Genomic DNA, 6,963 nt, shown 5'->3' with positions numbered 1-6,963 from the left:
AACTACATTGTGACCGAAAAGCTTTCGGAAATTCTCATTTAAAATTCGCGCGCTGTATATTTTTCGATATTTTAAGTTTATGTAGTTTGGCAGCACTGTCCTTAATTACTATGCCAAAAATGAGCGCGATCTGTCAGACAGTTCGTTTACGGCAGCTGTTGAAACCAGTTCACCTCAGTAGTGCGAAACAATGGAAAAAAATATTGATCAAAGAGTTTGCATCAAATTTTGTGTTTCGAACGAATTTTCGTGTGCAGAATCGTTGCGAATGCTACAAAAGGCTTATGGGGAATCAGTTTTATCGAAAACTCAAGTTTATGAGTGGTACAAAGCCTTTCAGGACTGTCGTACGACCGTCGAAGACATGCCGCGTTCTGGACGACCTTCGACCTCTACCACCGACGAAAACATTGAAAAGGCAAAGGAAATCGTGTTCAAAAATCCTCATGTGAGTGTTAGAGAGATAGCACGAGAGCTAGGCATCGGTCGTGAGATGGCTCGTTTGATTTTGGTGGACAATTTGTGTATGCGACGTGTCAACGCTCGGCTTTTTCCGATTCACCTCAATTTGTTCCAAAAACACCATCGTGGACAGGTCTCGTTAGACATGCTTGATCGTGCCAATTCCGATCCAACTTTCATGGAACGCATCATAACGGGTGACGAGACATGGGTCTACGAGTACGACATGCAAACAAGCCAACAATCATCGGAATGGAGAGGAAAAGACGAGCCGAAACCGAAAAAACCACGCCAAAGTCGCTCGAAAATCAAGGCAATGCTGATTGTTTTCTTCGATATTCGTGGTGTGGTGCATCATGAATTCGTCCCTGAAGGACAAACAGTCAATAAAGCCTATTATTTGACTGTTTTAAGACGTTTGCGTGAAAATATCCGCCGTAAACGGCCTCAATTGTGGAAGGATAATTCATGGATTTTTCATGACGATAATGCTCCCTCGCACCGAGCCAACATTATCAACGATTTTAAGGCCAAACATTCAATAAATACCATCGAACAGCCCCCGTATTCACCTGATCTTGCACCGTGTGACTTTTTCCTGTTTCCCAAACTCAAATTACCACTCAGAGGAACGCGTTTTGAATCCATAGAAGACGTAAAACAGAATTCGCAGAGGAAACTCAAAGCCATACCGGAAAGCGCCTATAAAAAATGTTTTGATGATTGGAAGAAACGTTGGCATTTGTGTATCGCTTCTAATGGAGCATATTTTGAAGGAGATAAAATAAATATTGATGAAGATAAAGAATTTTGCGTTTTATTTACATTTCCGGAACTTTTCGGTCACAATGTAAACTTAAAATTGTCTCTAATAGAATCTGTAGGTTTCGCAAGAAGTAGAGGTGATCGTGAAGTGTATGCTACACTGATTATAAATGGAAGAAACCTTTGGGTGAGTATATAATTTACGATTTTGAAATAAACCCTTAGATTGGAAGATTAGCTTGAAGCTCTTATAGAGCACAAAAAGTTTGCAGTACAATATACCCCTCGTAACAAAAAAAAAAAGAATGTGGTTCTCTTTATATATACCTCTCCTAGCAATGTGGTGCTCTCATATATATTAGAGCATATCCAGTAAATTTTTTTCTGTCGCTATAAATCACAGTGGCATTAAATAATGAATATTTTAATCTTATATATACTAATAATACACTACACCTCCAAAGCAGTTTTATTAATATTTACAATTTTCTGATCTTGTCAAGAGATATCTAAATTTAAGTGGTATCTATTAAGTTAATGGTTTTTTTAGATTTTTAAAAATTGCAATAAATTTTGTAAATAAGAAAATTTTTATTAATTAATTATAGCTTACACTCAGTTAAGTTATTTATTTAATTAAATCATTAAATTATCTGTTAATCATATAATTTGCTATTATTAAAGCAGCTCACAGATATGTAATAATTAAAACATTTTATTTATTTTATTATGTAGTTGGTTGCACCCTCCTGCACTTCACACTTCAGTGCTCTGCAGAACGCCCACAAATTGCATTTATTCACAAATGCAAGTAAGGCCAATTGCCTGCAACCACTTGCGGCCATTTGTAAATTGGTGCATTTACCGTTACGACTTTTTACGCCCATAGAATTTCATACTCTGGTGCACATTTAAGGAACAAATTAGGCATATGTAGACCTATAAGAAATGATAAAGCAATGCTCTGTAAGCGTTTCAAATTTTAAGATTTGAGAAGGAAAAATTAAAATGAAGACAGACATATAGAAGATTATCTGTGAAAAAGGCTGATTTCTTTAAATCATACACATATATCACAGATTTGTAGGATATCAACAAAATATATATAGAAGAAGTAATAAAATACATTAATACTAATATCTTATTAAATCAATGTCCCTCATACATATATCTTTAGCTAGAAGTTCGTACCTGTTTGATTAGAAAATTTTGTATATTTGCAGACAATGAGCACATTTTCACAATGAGAACATTAAGTGGAAACATTTACGTTACACGTAACTTCCCAGTGGACTTAAGAACTTAACAGATCTTATGAATTTATTAACAAGGATAACGAGAATACTGCGAGCCTTCTCACAGTCCTCTCTGGTCATTTTAACACTATTTATGAATGTTGTGGAAACTTACTAGAGGAACAAAGAGTCAATTATTTTCTCAGTGACTGGCCAGCTTTTGGCAGTTTGACAGACCATATCTATAAATTTTAAATTATTGGTCTCTATAGCTGTTGTGGCGTTACGCAGTATAGCATACAACTGGTCTTAGAAGCCGATTACATCGGGTGAGTCTTCAACCTTTCCAGAAGATGAGAGATTTTTATGTTTTTGGCTGTAAACATAACATTACGCATTATTTTAATATTGTGTACTAAAAATTTTTGTGTGTTTATTAAATTCGAAGCCCTAAACCTATAAACCTATTACACAAATATTGATATACATATATATTATAATAATAAAAACTGACATATATACTCAGTAAGAACTTGATACTCTGCTCTTCAATAGTATATAATTTCAGTTTTTTAAAAATTATAAAAACTTTTTCAAAATGTATACATTAAAATACATATAAGATATATTATGTAAAAAACTATATAAAATATAAATATATGTATATTACATAAACTAATCACCTACTTTTTGGCATAGGTCATGGTTACACAAATTCCTTTAAACTTAAGGAAAGACATTGCTCTCTGATAAAATGAGTGTGCGTTAATGCAAAAGTGTCTGTTATGTTTCTGTACGTTTATGACTACTTGTGCTAATGTATTTGTAAATGTGTTATAAAATACATAAATATATAAACCTTACCCAATATACATTCATCCGAGCAGTTAACTTTTATCCAACAACGTTCAGTAATTTTATAACAAAATCAAAACAACTAAAAATCTACTTTTTGTCTGCCCCGTTGCACTTCATTTTATGTTCGTAATATCCTTTTTCTGGATCGATAAATTTTGTCTGCAAAAGTTCTTTTGTGCGTATAAGAAAAGCCAGCCAACTCAACACCCCCACTACCGAACCGCACTACCGAACCCCACTACCGAGTCCGCATGATTACGGACTATAGGTATGTGTATGCTACCTCGTTAGGCCACACAAACAGTTAACTCGAGTCGTACTGCGTCAACCAAAAAGAAGACTAATGAAGCATTTACATTCGTTGGGTTTGTGATGGGTGGTTGGTGATGGGTAATGGATGATAGGTGGCCGTGGTTGGAGAGAAGTGGCAACTGTGGCACTGCCGTTTGTTATGGATGTAAAGGCCTGACTGAGTGTTGATAAACAAAACTGTGGATGTAATGCGAGTGTGTTTGCTACTTTTATTTGCACGCAGTCTAGTGTGCGTCCTGCGGCTGCTTTTAAGTAATATTGGACTGTACTTGTATATTCATAGATATATATAGATTTTGTGCATCACAATAAATATATCTTATATATATATATATATGCCAATAGATACTTTTTTTTGTGTGTTATAATTATAAAGAGTTTTTTTTTATTTAATTTATTTATAATTTTTTTATAAAATTCTGCATTTCTAAAATGTGGAAACACTAATACATTAACTAGCTTGTTATTTTGCTTATTGACTCTCTGCATGTCTGTCTATTAGTAATCTGTCCTTCCCGCTGTCCAACCGTCTGTCAGGTCTGCTAAGCTCTGTATGAGACTAAAATCTCACATTATTATAACTGTTTTATTTATGTATTTCATTTTACTCATGCCTTGTTTTGTGAGTGCGTGCGCCTTAGAGTCCTTTTAGTCCTTAGACTTTTGTACTACTGTTATAGTATACATTACTGTATACATTATTTTGCTCTATACATTGCCTTGTTTTTACCTACTCATTGCAATATGTATCTGGTTTTGTGTTTTTTTTTCGTATTTAATTTTTTTTTTTTTGTTTTTCGTAAATTTGTAATTTTTGTTATAAGTTCATTGAACTTTTTATATTTTTTGACATGTAACTGCGTGGTTTTTTATACTAGTGTGAAGTTATTTTGGGTGGACTTAGGTTTCGTTGTGGTTTTCTTGTCTGTGCATATTTTTGGGCATTAATGTCATATACATTTCGTTTTTTTATAAATGTTTTTTTTTTGTATAGTAAATTACACTTTTGGGACTAAAATATATTTTTTATGTACATTTTTGGGTTTATTTTGGGTATATTTTGAAGACTTTCGCAACATGTTGCCAGACAGTATTTTTGTTTTTGTTTTTATCCTCTTATTTTATTTAATAATTGTCTACCGCAAGCTTGAGTATTGAATAAAAATCGATATTCTTACAATTTAATATTAAATATATTGTGTCTTGAGTGATTGAAATTTTTGTATATTTTTTCTTCTTAATGACTGGTATTTGATACAGAACGGATGAGTTTTTATATTGTCTTACGTAAACGATTAATTAAAGAATTCAAGGTACATAAACAAACTGTGAATGAAAGTTGTAGGTCATGGAACTTGAAACTTTGATTGAAATTACTTAAAGTTACTGGTTAGTTAGTTAGTTTAAGTGGAGAGTGGGACGAATCTTCTTCAATTAGCTAAGAAAACCATATTGAATTCACAAATCCTCGTAATACTTGGTAAAAGAAAATCAAGCTAGAAGCAGTCAGAAGTATTTATAAAGGAAAGAACCTGACTGTAGAGTGTAGAAATCGTTGAGAGTGTTAAAGAAAGGGGCCCCGAAAAACTTACGCCTAGTTCTGGCTAAGCCTGAACATTGGCACAACAAGTGTTCTGATATTCTTTTTTCGAGAGCCTGTAGGCGTGCGTTGCAGGAGATACCACAAGGTAGGCCGAGCCTAGTTTCAAGCCTCCAAAAAGTTTCTAACTACTAAGAACTTTAGTATTGAAGTAGCTATTAAAGTATATATTTTCTCTTTAGAAATCCAAATATGTTTATGCTTCCATTTCTATGTAAGGAAATGAGAAATGAAATGATTCAGTGTAAGAAATCATTAGTTTATAATGCGTGTGACCACTAAAAAAATGCATACAATTATTTCATTGAACTACATTAAATAAAATTCAATATTAAAAATATCAGCTGTTTTAACAATAGCAAATAATTTTAATAATTCTTTTTTTACTGATCGAATTCAAACATTTGAAGAAATGAAAAGAAACTACCCAGCAGTGATTGAGATTTTTTAATTAAATAAATACGACTCTGCTATATGTTAAGTCCAAATTAGATAGACTTATCAACACTAAATTAGATTAAGATATTAAGTCCAAATTATATGAAGTTTACTGGGATTCTGTACTGTCCTATGAAATAGTAGAAATCATATTTAGCTAACTTTAGACATGGTCCTGACACCTTTGTTAATGCATAACTTTTCATTTCGGGTGGTATTTACTACGAACAAATCTTCGAAGTGTATCAAACAATATTGGAATATTGTCCTGTTAGAACAGGGCACTAAAACTATGAATGATTCATCTGATAAGTGTAATATATGGAATTAGGTATGAGAAATCTTTACGATGGTTGGACGGCATGTTAGATTATCATGGAATAAAAAAACAAACCCTTGAATATTTCAAAGGTTCTGTTGCATCAGTTTAAGCCAAACTATTTAGATTTTTGGAAAAGTGTCTAACTCTTGATAGAAAGTGATTCCGTCAGCATATTCTAGAGATCAAAAATTGATCTTTGAAAACTGAAACTATAATGGAATAAGTATAGTGAATTAAAAATGTGAAATAACAGTAATCATCGTCTTTATCTACTGGATTTAGTTCTTGTAACTATTTTATGATTCTAAAATTAACATTTTGGATCGAAAAATCAATCAATGGAGAAAATAAAATAAAATAAAATAAAATAAATAATAAAATAAATTTCGTTTTCTTGGGTATTTTCAAGTCTTTAACTCATTGCTTAATTTAAAGGGTTGAAGACTTTGAAGTAATACTGATGATATTTGAATTAATAGAGATTAATTCAGAGATTAATAAATGATCAATACAGTAGATAAAAAATATGAAATAACAGTAGTCACAATGAGTTATATTCACGTATTCTCGTCTACCATCGTCTCTATTCACTGGATTTGTACCCCTGTAACTAGTTTTGGATTCAAATATTAAAATTTTGGATTGGAATATCGGTAACTGTTTTTTGTTTCGGAAGTTGAAAATTTTGGTTAGAATATATAAATTGTATATATATCATATCAAACTTTGATTTTATGGAAACAGTTGGAATAAATATAAACGGTTGGTGTTAGAAAGATAACAATGAAAATTATTTATTAATCCCGTTTATTCCTTGAAATAAATTTAATTTCAAACATTAATTTTATTAAATTTAATATAAAGTATAATACAGTATTAAGTTAATATATATTATCAGAATTTGAAAAAATTTCACTGAAATGTGTATACGCGACGAAGTTGCGTTCAATGATATCGCCTCAAACAGTTAA

Source organism: Teleopsis dalmanni, chromosome 1 (genome assembly GCF_002237135.1).
Source record: "Teleopsis dalmanni isolate 2A chromosome 1, ASM223713v2, whole genome shotgun sequence".
NCBI classification, from domain to species: Eukaryota; Metazoa; Arthropoda; class Insecta; order Diptera; family Diopsidae; genus Teleopsis; species Teleopsis dalmanni.
Note: the sequence above shows the minus strand (reverse complement) of the source record.